Genomic DNA, 15,367 nt, shown 5'->3' with positions numbered 1-15,367 from the left:
AATAATGACGCTCTTAACTGCATTCACCAACTGCCCCGAGCAGTTTTCATAGTGATGCAAAAAATCCATGAGACTGTTCATCTCACGAGTCCCACCATTGGCAAAAATAATGATATCATCAGCATAGGCCAGGTGGAAAAGAAGGAGATCACAACCAGATCGGTACCTAATCGCAGGATACTGACGATAAAGACGATGAAGACCACGCGAAAGGTACTCAGCTCCCAAAATGAAAAGAAGAGGGGACAAAGGATCTCCCTGCCGGAGATCCCTAGTGGATCCAAAGAATCTAGTTAGTGAACCATTGATATTAACTGAAAATTGGCAATGAGAAATGCAGGCAGATATCATCGACACTACCTGCTCTGAAAAGCCATAATGCCTCAAAACATCCAACAGAAAAGACCATTGGACCCTATCATAGGCTTTAGCCATATCCAATTTCAAAATAACATTGCCACCACGGGTGGGGAGAGAAAGACTATGAGTGAGCTCTTGAGCAAGGAGGATATTATCCGAAATCACCCGACCTGGAACAAAGCCACTTTGATTCCACGAAACAAGCCTCTCCGCCACCTCCTCAGCCGAGAATATAAAAGTTTGGAAATTATCTTATTAGTCACATTACACAAGCTGATAGGACGAAAGTCCGACCAAGCCTGAGTACCCATGACTTTGGGAATCAATGTGATCGTGGTTGCAGTAAATCCCTGTGGCATGGGACTACCTCGAAAGAAATCCAGGACCGCATCCAAAAAGGGTTTAGTGGTTTAGGGTTTAGGGTTTTTTTTTTTCCGAAAAACACCGCCGGATGCGGGGGGGTTAGGCAGACCCCTACCTGTATATATCCACAAAATAAACAGTAACATAATACAGAATAAAAACCTAAAAGAGAATGTGGATAAAACCAAAACCTCCTCAAAAAGGCTAAAGCAGTAGAAACGTAAAAACAAAGCAGTCTAGGGAAGTAAATACAAAAGCAAAACTAACCCTAGAATACTACTAATGAGCGCCAAAAACTAAACAAAGACAAGCAGCACTAATGATCCCACATGCTGAGGAAGACAAAAAGATGACTGCGAGATGAAAACAGAAGCCAATCAGAAACTCTCATCCCATAGCCATCACCCTGGTAAATCCAATCTGTCAAAATGAAACTAATATGATAGGATAGCTGACTAGACTAGCCATCACCCTGGTAAGTCCATTCGGTCAAATCATGAGTCTGCCAACTGTACAAGAACCCATGAACAAAATACTGTCCAGCTGGAAAGTCACTGTGCAAATGCAGTCAAAACACAAAAAGGAGACCGCGATCCAGCCCAAGTCAAAAACCCTAATGTGAGTAGAACCCTGAAGCAACAAGCTGCGAAGAGATTTCGTCCAGGGGAACAAAGACACAACACAAAAGTGTATATCCTGTAAAAACCAACATAAATGGAGCTCTGGCCCATAAAAGCACTGAGACATGTCATCCAGAGCGACCATAACATTCGGCCAAAGTGCGAAACAAGTATGTAGATATATGTATGTAAAATCCTGACGAAGACGCCCTCTAGGGAAAATGAGAGGACCAAAGAAAAGCACCAATAGGGTGAGGGCAAGAGCCCACCCAATCCCGAGGAGACCAAACATGTAGTGTGCGAGTGTCTGAGCCCACTCACACCAGAATGGCAAAACGGGGGAAAAGAGAAACCCCCTAAGTAACAGTACCTGCAAAGAAAAAATATACATATACATATAGAAAGATCGAAGAAATGGATCCAATTGAAGGGAAGGGCTGCAAACAGCTAAGAAGATCTATATCTCAGGTAGGGAAGCCCGGAGGTATCCGAGCGAGCAAGTATGGAAATGTGCCTAGGGAGGGAAGGACCTAACTCTAAGGTAAAGTGCCTAAGGGTATGGGCCCTCGCCGCCAACGCATCTGCCACCGAATTACCCTCCCAGAATATATGCGAAATATGAACAGACCGCCCCCTCAAAAGGACCAGAATCCCGGATACAATGTGATCAAGACCCCAGCAACATCGACGGGAACGAATGAGCTGAATAGAAGTCAGAGAATCAAGCTCGATCCAAAGTGGGAAAAAAGAATGATCAGAACAAAGGAGAAGACCCCTCCAAACCGCCCAAAGCTCAGATCGGAGAGAAGACCCAGCTCCAATGAACTCGCTGAATGAGAGCACAACCCTCCCGGAATCATCCCGAACAACGCCACCAGCAGCAGAGTCCCCAGAAATACCACGCGAGCTCCCATCCACATTAAGCTTGAAGCACCAGGACGACGGTCGCAGCCAGCGAACAATCGCCGTCCTTTGTAATCTGTGGAGAGCAACCGAAATACCCATCGATCTCGCCACGTTAAACACACTCAACCAATGTCTGGGCTTGACAGTACGCGCAGAGTGAGTGAGACGCAGGTAAGACAAAATCTGGTATTTCACCGTCTCCCCCGAGATGGGAAGATGACGGTGCTTAGCATCGTTCCGCGCAGTCCAGAGGAACCACATAACGATGCAGGGGATAAATTCCTGCACATGGCCCCCTGGGACCAGAGCAAGTCTCTTTTCCACGCACTGAGGAACAAACTGAAATCCTCAGTGTCGGGAATACGGACCTGAAAAACGGCGCCAAAGAAACGCCAAACAGACCGAGCTACTGGGCTGCGAAGGAATATGTGTGTGAATGTCTCGGACTTATCACAACACTGACATCTCGAAGCTAACGCAAAACCGGCGCTGGAGTACCTCATCAACTGGGAGCCACTGATGCCAGAATCTCCAGAGGAAGAACGACATGGTAGGCCTCAACCAGCTCTCCCAACACGGGCGGAAGATATCAGAAGACGGAGCACGCTGACAGATCAGCTCCCAAGCAGATCTCGCTGAAAAAGCACCATCAGAGCTATGGATCCAGCGTGCCAGATCGGGCTCTCCCGAAAGAACAGGAATCAAAACGATCTTCTTGGCTACCGAAGGAGCAACTACCGCACACAGGCGATCAAAATCCCAGGACCACTCAGACAAAAACTGAGATATCCGGAAATCACGGCCCCCGCGGACCACACACCGGAAGGACAAGGGAGCGTCCCGAGCCAAGTGTCATCCCAAAAGGATACATCTCCAATACCAACGCGCCAGCGAATGCCAGGCTCCGCACGAGGGCGGATCCTAAGGATACGATGCCAAATGGGGGATATAGAACCACGGGCGGGGACACAGGCAGGAGCATCCAGCCGAAAATACTTCCGAAAAAGGAATCTCGCCAATAGAGAGGAGCCTTGCCGAAATCTGAACCATAATTTTATAGAAAAACATTTCACGAGATCTTTCAATCTGCGGAATCCAAGGCCCCTCTCAAGCACAGGGAGGCAAGCCCGGGACCATCGGGCCCAGTGCCACTTCCTTTCCAAGGGTCTCGACCCCTAGAGGAAGGCATTGAAGGTCCGCTCAAGCTTCTCCATGACTGCCAGGGGTGGCTGAACCACCTGAAACAGATAAATCGGTATGGAGAGGAGCACGCTACGTATCAGGGTCATGCGGCTATCCGTGGAAAGGGTCCGAATCTCCCAACCCTCTAACTTCCTACGAACAGACTGTAGGAGGGGCTCAAAAAGGGAGCATGTTCGGTTACCCCGATAAAGGGGAACTCCGAGGTACTTGAGGGGCAGATGACCCTCGGTGAACCCGGTGATGCGCAAAAGCCGGGAGCGGAGGCGCCCAGAGCACCTCGGAGGCAAAATAAAAGAACTCTTGGCAGCATTCACACGCTGCCCTGAACAGTTATCCTAGTGATGCAGAAAATCGACAAGGCGCTGCATACCACGAGACCCACCACTGGCAAAAATAATGACATCATCAGCGTAAGCCATGTGGGAAATCAAAATATCACAATCAGAACGATACCTAAGCGCAGGATGATGCAGGTAGAGGCGGTCAAGGCCACGAGAAAGATACTCCACCCCCAAAATGAAGAGAAGGGGAGACAATAGATCGCCCTGCCGAAGGCCTCTGGTGGAACCAAAAAACCCCGATAGAGAACCATTGATGTTCACGGAGAAACGACAATGGGAAATACAGGCCGAGATCAAAGCCACAACACGCTCTGAAAAACCAAAATGTCTCAAAAATTCAAATAGGAAATGCCACTGGACCCTATCATAGGCCTTGGCCATATCCAACTTCAAGATGACATTACCACCACGAGTGGGGAGATTAATGCTGTGAGTGAGCTCCTGAGCAAGTAGAATATTATCAGATATCGTCCACCCCGGAACGAAGCCACTCTGATTCGGAGAAATAAGTCTCTCCACCACATCCCTCATCCGAGAGTACAACAGCTTCGAGATGATCTTGTTCGTGACATTGCACAGACTGATCGGACGGAAGTCTGACCAAGAGCGTGCATCCTCGACTTTGGGAATTAGAGTGATCGTGGTGGCGGTAAAACCCTGAGGCATATGAGAACCCTGGAAAAAATCAAAAACAGCACCAAAAACATCCTGATGGACAATCTCCCAGCAATGCTGAAAGAACGCCGAAGAGAAGCCATCAGGGCCAGCAACGCTATCAGGGTGAATGGAGAAGACGGTCGCGCGGACCTCCTCCAACGAGGGAATCGCAGCAATACCATCATTCTCCACGGCAGAGATAACCGAGGGAAAACCCAAAAAATCAGGGCAATCGAGCGCAGAGGGCTCCCCGGTAAGAAGATCATGGAAAAACAAGGCTCCCGACTGTTGAATAAAATCCTGAGATGTCAGGCAGACCCCATTCTCCCATATGCGGAAAATTTTATTCGCGACGCGCTTTTTCCTCACCATATTATGAAATAGTCTGGTGTTCCGCTCACCATCCTCAAGCCAATGGCAAGCCGCTTTCTATTTCGGAAAATCCGCCTCCATGGCGGTGATACGGGCCAGATCCTCATTGCGATCGAACAGGGAAGTCCAATTCGCATCAAAAGGGTCGGCCTCACAGACATCCTCAGCTGGACGAACAGCCCTCTCAGCCTCAGTGAGTCTATCAAAGATGTTACCAAAAACATCCCGATTCCACCACTGGAGGTGATGTTTGAGATGCTTTATCTTGGCAAAAAGCCGAGGCATGCTGCTCAGACTGCAAGGCAGATTCCAATTAAGCCTCACAATTTGCAAAAAACCATGGTGCCTAACCCACATACGCTGGAAGCGAAACGAGCTCGGCCCACGGGTAAAAACAGGAGCGGTGATCAAAAGCGAACAGTGATCCGATACAGTACGAGCGAGATGTGCAACCCGAATCGAGCTGAAATGATCTCCCCAATCAACAGAAACCAGGACCCTGTCCAACCGCTTCCAAATGATCTTATTCGTCCAAGTGAACGAAGACCCTTCAAACCAGCATCGATCAGGCCAGAATCAAGAATAAAAGTGTTGAAATCCTCCATGGGTAGCAACCTACCACCACGAGAGCCCAAGCACTCAGACGCATCACTGACGACATTAAAGTCGCCACCAACCAGCCAGGGACCCAAAACAGGCTTAACCAAAAGCAAAGAAGCCCAAAGATCCCTACGCTGAACATAATCACATATAGCATAGACAAAAGAACAAAATACCTCTGTCGGCAAAAAAGATGCAGAGACTCTAATGTGGAGGAACTGAGCATGATCAAAAACACACTCCGCCCGCATATCAGAGGCAAAAAATACCCAGATATAATTGAATAGATTAAAGATGACTCTAGAAAATCCCAAACAGCGAGTCATATATCTCGGATCCAGATCAATCATGGGCTCCAAAACAGCCAAAACCTTAATCTGTTTCTCCTTCACAAAGGCATGGAGCCTCTGCTGGGACTCCGAACCTCGAAGTCCCCGGATATTCTAGATTAAGCAATTCATGGGGAACGGGTGGAAGAAGGATCCGATCGCTTTTTACGCGATCGCCGACCATCATCTTGAGATCTTTTTCTGGGATTGGACATATCAGTGTCCAGAATACTACACCCAGACCCACAACTTACTCGAGATACAGAATGTCGATCAAAATCCTGATCAGGATCATAAGCCGACATGTGACTGGGAATCATCTCAAGAATAAGGGGTCCCTGTCGAGCAATCAACTCGTCCAGCATAGAAGTGTCATCAGCAGGGGATACAGGACAAGATGGGACCGAGTGACTGCTATGATTTTCAATACAAACCTCCGGGGTGACAAACACAGTCACCACATCCGGGCATGGAGATCCAAGGTCATCCACGCAGTCCACAAAAGGAACACTCTCATCGTCCTCAGCCACCGTGACCTCAGGGCGGTCAGAAATAGGGGCCTCCTGATGAGAACTCAAACTCTGCTCCAAGGGAGCATCACCAGATAAACCAGCTCCCACATCCCCCAAAGAAGAAACAGCATCAGTACTGTCTCCAACAACCATGGAGTCACTACCTCGCTCCGCCTCCGCCTGCCAAGGGGACAAGACATCAAAGGCGTTCGAGGTGCCCACCGAGACAACAGGCCCAGCAGGAGGAGCTCTCACAGTAGGCACACGAGGAGCAACCCGCCTCCTCCTCCTACGCTTAGGACCAACGAAATGCTCAGGATTCAGGTCCTGAGGACCCTGAACAACCTCAGGGGCCACACCCCCCTGGTGTGACTTACCCACATTTCCATCCTGATTCGGGGGAACAGGATCAGCAGGCCTGGTCCGAACTTGACCGGGATTCTTCCCATGCGAATAACAAACAGCGGTCGCATGCCCCAGCATCTTGCAATCAATGCAATAAGCTGGGATCTTCTCATAGACAACCGCTATCTCCTGTAAGTAATCGCCCCAGGACACCCAGATGGACTGAACAGGGGGCTCCAAGACATTGATCTCAACACAAATGCAAGCAAAGGCCCCCCGAGTACCATCTGCTATGTAATCATCAATCTTAATAGGAGTACCCAAAAGCTTTGCAAGAGCACAAAGGCTCTTCTTGTCATAAAGATGGAGTGGTAACTCCGGAAGGCGCATCCAAATCGGGGCAAGTGGAGACTCCGCCTGGAAATTGAACTCCGGGGTCCACTTGGAGAGTCTGATACTAAGTGGACCGATAAGCAGACTGCCCCTTGTCCAGAGACATGCAAAATCCTCCTCACAGGATAGGACAATCACAAGAAAACCCCTTGGCAAGAATTTCAAATTATACGGTCGCCCAAAACCGAAAGTGGCAAAAGCCGCAGAAATAGCATGATTGGGCACAATCGATCGGTTGCCAGAAATCTTACCGACCAAAGCAAACTTGAACGGAGCAGATAAAGATGAAATGGTCTCATCCGAAAAGTGAATGTCAGGCTTACCGTCCTTAAATGACGACGCATACATCTCATCCATCGACCCAAGAACATCCTCGAAACTGTTCTTTGTCGTCCGAGAGGACGACGGGGCCAAACCATCGCGAAAAGACAGTGGTGGTGTAACAGTAGCAGTAGGGCCAGAAAAACCCGAAGAAGTACCTGGAATAGCAGATTTGACTGTCCGAGCGCGCGTGTTTGACTATTGACCGTTGACTTTACGATCGAAGTACCACCGTGGAACGGCCCCGGCAAGAGTAGCACAGAACCGGAATCAATTCGGGAAGAACCGGCCATCGGAGGGTCTGATTGAAGCAAAGAGTGAGGCGAAATTCGATTTTGCCCTAAGATTTGGGGGTTTCCGACCGGTGACCGGAAACCCGAAATTGAAGGTGGCAAAATCCTACCCATGACTCGACGATCATTTGGTGAAGAGGAATTGAAAATATACGCCGGGGTGGCGCCGCAAATCGGAGACGAAAGGGACGTGAAAGAGGCGGCCGGCGCTGGAATCATAGATCTAAAATCGTCGGCGATTGAGGACGGCGTTGGAGTTGAAATTGGTGCCATTATGATCATCTGGGAGGGGCATCATAGATCGGGTATGGGATTGAACCAAGGATGGAAGAATCGGCCGGAATCGAAGCAAGAAATTCCGGCGATTTGATGAACAGTGACGGCGTCACTTTGCACGCCGATTCCGGTTGATTTACTGACTTGTTGAGGGTGGGTCTTGGACCAATCGAACCGTATAACAGAGATGATTCCAATGAATTATGTCCGGCGCCGGTGAAATTTTGGACGAAAATGGTGTTTTTTCAGACGTGAAATTGAAGGTGTTGCCGGACTCCAAATGTTCTGAAATTTTGCAGGTAGAGTCGCCGGAGGACGGCGGTTCAAATGGTGGTGGTGGCCAGCCGAGATCCGGCGGCAGATAGGCGTGAATAGTATCGAAATTAGTGTGTGTTTTCGCACCTTTTACTGTGTGTTTTTTCAGAGAAAAATTTTTTGGGGGCGAATGGTATTTGGTTTAGGGTTTAGGGTTTTTTTTTTTCAGAAATCACCGCCGGATGCGGGGGGTTAGGCAGACCCCTACCTGTATATATCCACAAAATAAACAGTAACATAATACAGAATAAAACCTAAAAGAGGAGGTGGATAAAACCAAAACCTCCTCAAAAAGGCTAAAGCAGTAGAAACATAAAAACGAAGTAGTCTAAGGAAGTAAAAACAAAAGCAAAACTAACCCTAGGATACTACTAATGAGCGCCAAAAACTAAACAAAGACAAGCAGCGCTAAAGACCACCTGCTGAGCAAGATAAAATGATAACTGCGAGATGAAAACAGAAGCCATGCAGAAACTCTCATCCCATAGCAATCATCCTGGTAAATCCAAACTGTCAAAACGAAACTAATCTGAGATGATATCTGACAAGAGTAGCCATGACCCTGGTAAGTCCAAACTGTCAAAATAGGATTCTGCCAACTGTACAAGAACCCATGAACAAAATACTGTCCTGCTGGAAAACCACTGTGCAAATGCAGTCAAAACACAAAATGGAGACCGCGATCCAGCCCAAGTCAAAAACCCTAATGTGATTAGAACCCGGAAGCAACAAGCTGCGAGGAGATTGCGTCCAGGGGAGCAAGCACACACCGCAAAAGTATAGATCCTGTAAAACCTGACATGAATGGAGCTCTGGCCAATAAAAGCACTGAAACATGTCATCCAGAGCGACCATAACACTCGGCCAATGTGCGAAACAAGTATGTAGATAAATGAATGCAAAATCCTGACGACGACGCCCTCCAGGAAATATGAGAGGACCAAAGAAAAGCACCAATAGGGTGAGTGCAAGAGCCCACCCAATCCCGAGGGGACCAAACATGTAGTGTGCAAGTGTCTGAGCCCACTCACACCAGACTGGCAAAACGGGGGAAAAGAGAAACCCCCTAAATAACAGTACCTGCAAAGAAAAAATATACATATACATATAGAAAGACAGAAGAAATGGATCCAAGTGAAGGGATGGGCTGCAAACAGCTAAGAACATCTATATCTCAGGTAGGGAAGGCCGGAGGTATCCGAACGTGCAAGTATGGAAATGTGCCTAGGGAGGGAAGGACCTAACTCTAAGGTAAAGTGCCTAAGGGTATGGGCCCTCGCCGCCAACGCGTCCGCCACCAAATTACCCTCCCAGAATATACGTGAAATATGAACAGACTGCCCCCTGAAAAGGACCAGAATCCTAAATACAATGTGATCAAGACCCCAGCAACATCGACGGGAACGAATGAGCTGAATAGAAGTTAGAGAATCAAGCTCGATCCAAATAGGGAAAAAAGAATGATCGGAACAAAGGAGAAGACCCCTCCAAACTGCCCAAAGCTCAGCCCGGAGAGAAGACCCAGCTCCAATGAACTCGCTGAATGAGAGCACAACCCTCCCGGAATCATCCCGAACAACGCCACCAGCAGCAGAGTCCCCAGATATACCACGTGAGCTCCCATCCACATTAAGCTTGGAACACCCGGACGGCGGTCGCAGCCAGCGAACAATCGCCGTCCTATGTAATCTGTGGAGAGCGACAGAAATGCCCATCGATCTCGCCACATTGAACACACCCAGCCAATGTTTGGGCTTGACAGTACTCGCAAAGTGGGCGAGACGCAGGTAAGAAAAAATCTGGTATTTCACCGTCTCTCCAGAAACGGGGAGATGACGGTGCTTAGCATCATTCCGCGCAGTCCAGAGGAACCACAGAACGATGCAGGGGAGAAACTCCCGCACATGGCCCCCTGGGACCAGACCAAGTCCCTCTTCCACACACTGAAGAACAAACTGAAATCCTCAGTGTCGGGAATACGGACCCGAAAAACGGCGCCAAAGAAACGCCAAACCGACCGAGCAACCGGGTTGCGAAGGAATATGTGTGTGAATGTTTCATACATATCACAACACTGACATCTCGAAGCTAACGCAAAACCCCTGCGCTGGAGCACCTCATCAACTGGGAGCCACTGATGCCAGAATCTCCAGAGCAAGAACGACATGGTAGGCCTCAACCAGCTCCCCCAACACGGGCGGAAGATATCAAAAGACGGAGCCCGCTGACGAATCAGCTCCCAAGCAGATCTCGCTGAAAAAGCACCATCAGAGCTATGGATCCAGCGTGCCAGATCAGGCTCTCCCAAAAGAATAGGAATCAATGCAATCTACTCGGCAACCGAAGGAGCAACTACCGCACAAAGGCGGTCAAAATCCCAGGACCCCTCTGACAAAAAATGAGAAACCCGGAGACCACGACCCCCACGAACCACACACCGGGAGGACAAAGGAACGTCCCCGAACCAAGTGTCATCCCAAAAGGAAACATCTCCAAGACCAACGCGCCAGCGAATGCCAGGCTCCGCACGAGGGCGGATCCTAAGGAGACGAGGCCAAATGGGGGATATAGAACCACTAGCGGGGACACAGGCAGGAGCATCCAGCCGGCAGTACTTCCGAAGAAGGAATCTCGCCCATAGAGAGGAGCCCGGCCGAAATCTGAACCATAATTTTATAGAAAAACATTCCACAAGATCTTTCAATCAGCGGAATCCAAGCCCCCCCTCAAGCACGGGGAGGCAAGCCCGGGACCACCGAGCCCAATGCCACTTCCTGTCCAAGGGTCTCGACCCCCAGAGGAAGGCATTGAAGGCCAGCTCAAGCTTCTCCATGACAGCCTGAGGTGGCTGAACCACCTGAAACAGATAAATCGGCATGGAGAGGAGCACGCTACGTATCAGGGTCATGCGGCTACCCGGGGAGAGGGTCCGGATCTCCCAACCCTCTAACTTTCTACGAACAGACTGTAGGAGGGGCTCAAAAAGGGAGCATGAGCGATTACCCCGATAAAGGGGAACTCCTAGGTATTTGAGGGGCAGATGACCCTCGGCGAACCCGGTGATGCGCAAAATCCGGGAGCGGAGGCACCTAGAGCACCTCGGAGGCAAAATCAAAGAACTCTTGGCAGCGTGTGTCATAGGCTTTGGCCATATCCAACTTCAAGATGACATTACCACCACGAGTGGGGAGAGTAATGCTGTGAGTGAGCTCCTGGGCAAGGAGAATATTATCAGAAATCATCCGCCCCGGAACGAAGCCACTCTGATTCAGTGAAACAAGTCTCTTCACCACATCCCTGATCCGAGAGTACAACAGCTTCGAGATGATCTTGTTCGTGACATTGCACAGACTAATCGGACGGAAGTCCGACCAAGCGCGTGCACCCTCGACTTTGGGAATCAGAGTGATTGTGGTGGTGGGAAAACCCTGAGGCATAAGAGAACCCTGGAAAAAATCAAGAACAGCACCAAAAACATCATGATGGACAATCTCCCTAGCAATGCTGAAAGAACACTGAAGAGAAGCCATCAGGGTCAGCAACGCTATCAGGGTGAATGGAGAAGACGGTCGCGCGGACCTCCTCCAAAGAGGGAATCGCAGCAATACCATCATTCTCCACAGCAGAGATAACCGAGGGAAAACCCGAAAAATCAGGGCAATCGAGCGCAAAGGGCTCCCCGGTAAGAAGATCCTGGAAAAACAAGGCTCCCGACTGCTGAATAAAATCCTGAGACATCAGGCAGACCCCATTCTCCCATATGCGGAAAATCTTATTCGCAACGCGCTTTTTCCTCACCATATTATGGAAGAGTCTGGTGTTCCGCTCACCATCCTCAAGCCCATGGCAAGCCGCTTTCTGTTTCCAAAAATCCGTCTCCATGGCGGTGATACGGGCCAGATCCTCGTTGCGATCGGATAGCAAAGTCCAATTCGCATCAGAAGGGTCGGCCTCACAGACAGCCTCGGCTGAACGAATAGCCCTCTCAGCCTCAGTGAGTCTATCAAAGATGTTACCAAAAACATCCCGATTCCACCACCTGAGGTGATGCTTGAGACGCTTCATCTTGGCAAAAAGCCGAGGCATGCCGCTCAGACTGCAAGGCAAATTCCAATTAAGCCTCACAGTCTGCAAAAAACCATGGTGCCTAACTCACATACGCTGGAAGCAAAACGAGCTCGGCCCACGGGCAAAAACAGGAGCGGTGACAAAAAGCGGACAGTGATCCGAGATAGTACGAGCGAGATGTTCAACCCGAATCGAGCTGAAATGATCTCTCCAATCAACAGAAACCAAGATCCTGTCCAACCGCTTCCAAATGGTCTTATTCGTCCAAGTGAACGAAAACCCCTCAAAACCAGCATCGTTCAGGCCAGAGTCAAGAATAAAAGTGTTGAACTCCTCCATAGGTAGCAACCTACCACCACGGGAGCCCAAGCACTCAGAAGCATCCCTGACGACATTAAAGTCACCACCAACCAGCCAGGGACCCAAAACAGGCTTAACCAAAAACAAAGAAGCCCAAAGATCCCTACGCTGAACATAATCACAGCTAGCATAGACAAAAGAACAAAATATCTCTGTCGGGAAAAAAGAGGCAGAGACTCTGATGTGGAGGAACTGAGCATGACAAAAAACACACTCCGCCCTCACATCAGCAGCAAAAAAAACCCAGATATGACCGGAGAGATTAGAAATGACTCCAGAAAACCCCAAACGACGAGTCATGTATCTCTTATCCAGATCAATCATGGGCTCCAAAACAGCCAAAACCTTAATCTGTTTCTCCTTCACAAAGGCATGCAGCCTCTGCTGGGACTCCGAACCCCGAAGTCCCCGGATATTCCAGATTAAGCAATTCATGGGGAACGGGTGGAAGAAGGATCCGATCGCTTTTTACGCGATCGCCGACCATCATCCTGAGTTCTTTTCCTGGGATTGGACATGTCAGTGTCCAGAATACTACACTCAGACCCACAACTAACTCCAGACACAGAATGTCGATCAAAATCCTGATCAGGATCATCTGCCGACATGTGACTGGGAATCATTGAAAGGGGATCGGTTATGGTGACTTGAAGCGCAACGGAAGTTTAAAAAATCAAAATTTTGTAAGGAATTTTTGGCCACCTCATGAAATTGTGTAGCAAATACAATAAAACACAAAAATGACATTCATAGTGTGTTTAGAATTTAACCTATCAATCACAATGATTGATGTATGGCTCCAACTAAGGTGTAAACACCTTAGCTCTTCAATCGTAGAAACTATCTTCAAGCTTCCTTTGAGCACTCCTTGCTCAACTATTAAGCCCACCACCAACTAGGTAGATCCTCTCTTAATTTGCACTAGAAAACTAAGAGGATTTTTCTTTGAGAAGTGAGTGTTTTCTCCAACAATTGAAGAACACAAAAATGAGAGAAAACTTGAGAGAATTCCCTTCAATATTTCGGCCATAGTAGATGCTAGAATGGGAGTTAATGTTGTGTCTTGGTGTTGCAAAAAGCAAAAAGCAAAAGTTGCATGCCATGCAATATTTTATTCAAAAGTATTCACAGTTCTTCACCTCCCAAGCATGCAAACCCTAGTGGGCTTGTAACATTTACAAAGGCCCCATGGACTTTTTAATTGTCTCAAACATATTTGAGCCCAAAAGCACATTCATAAATTAAAAGTTACATTTCTCTCATAGAAGTTATACTTCTATTTTTCTCTACGCTTATAAACTCATTTATAAGCCGTTCAACACATTGAACTATATTTACTTCTCAACGGGATCTAGAAATCTAGTACTTGTGTGGCCCTCAATGGTTCATTGATACAACTAGCCGTGGGTTCACATCTCCATGTGATTCAGACTAAACATGTCCTTATATCAGCATACCCCAATTGCTCCATTCTTACTACTATATGTATATTCAAGGGCTTTATCTATGCAACTAGCATGGGTATACAGATAAAGATTTGCCAAAACAATAATTTCAAATATTATTAAAATAAAGATTGCTTATACATAGAGTTTCATTGTGAACACTCGGCCAACACTTGGCTCGACGGGCATCTACTCTAACAATCATCTCAAGAATGGGGGGTCCCTGTCGAGCAATCAACTCGTCCAGCATAGAAGTGCCATCATCAGGGGATGCAGGAAAGGATGGGACCGAGTGACTGCTATGATTTTCAATACAAACCTCTGGGGGGACAAACACAGTCACCACATCCGGGCGTGGAGATCCAAGGTCATCCATGCAGTCCACATAATGAACACTCTCATCGTCCTCAGCCACCGTGACCTCAGGGCGGTCAGAAATAGGGGCCTCCTGATGAGAACTCAAACCGACAGAGGGATCATGAACACCTAATCCAAGCTCCTCAGAGCCTACCTCAGTCTCCTGCAAATGAGAAAGAACTCCAAAAATGTTCGAAGCAAGAGGATCATCCCTCGGGAGAGCCTGACGAACAGGCCTCCGTCTCTGTCTACGCCGGGGACCATGGCCATTGACATGAAGCTGGGGCTGTGGTCCCTGGACAATGACAGGGGGTACACCCTCAGGTGGTGCCTGAGCAGGAGGGGCCTCCGGCTGAGGAGGCCCTCGATCAGCAGGCTTGGATCGAGCAGGTTTAGGATTTTTCCCATGGGAATAACAAACGTTGGTCGAATGACCCAACATCTTGCAATCCAAGCAATACCCAGGTATTTTCTCATACACAACATCAATCTCCTGGGTATGACCACCCCAGCCCACCCATATTTGCTGAACGGGTGGTTCCAACACATTCAACTCCACACAGACTCGAGCAAAAGCACTCCGAGAAGATTCAGCAGTAAAATCATCCATTTTCACCGGATTGCCCAAAATCTTGGCAAGGGAAAAAAGACTTTTCTTGTTAAACAGGTGAATTGGCAAACCCGGAAGACGCTCCCAAACAGGGGCGATGGGAGATTCTTCCTGAAGATTAAATTCTGGGGTCCACTTGGAGAAACGGATCCCGAGAAGTCCCACCATCATCTGCCCACGTGTCCAAAAGAACGCATAATCCTCCTCACAATGAAGTGAAAGGATCAGAAAACCCCGAGGCAAGAACCTCAAATCAAAAGATCGCTTCAATCCCAAACGAGCAAAGACAGCAGAAATTCCCGAGTTTGGGACTAAGGATCT

Source organism: Primulina tabacum, chromosome 13, assembly GCF_025594145.1.
Source record: "Primulina tabacum isolate GXHZ01 chromosome 13, ASM2559414v2, whole genome shotgun sequence".
Classification (NCBI taxonomy): domain Eukaryota; kingdom Viridiplantae; phylum Streptophyta; class Magnoliopsida; order Lamiales; family Gesneriaceae; genus Primulina; species Primulina tabacum.
The sequence above is the reverse complement of the archived record's forward strand: the minus strand, read 5'-3'. Positions refer to the sequence as shown.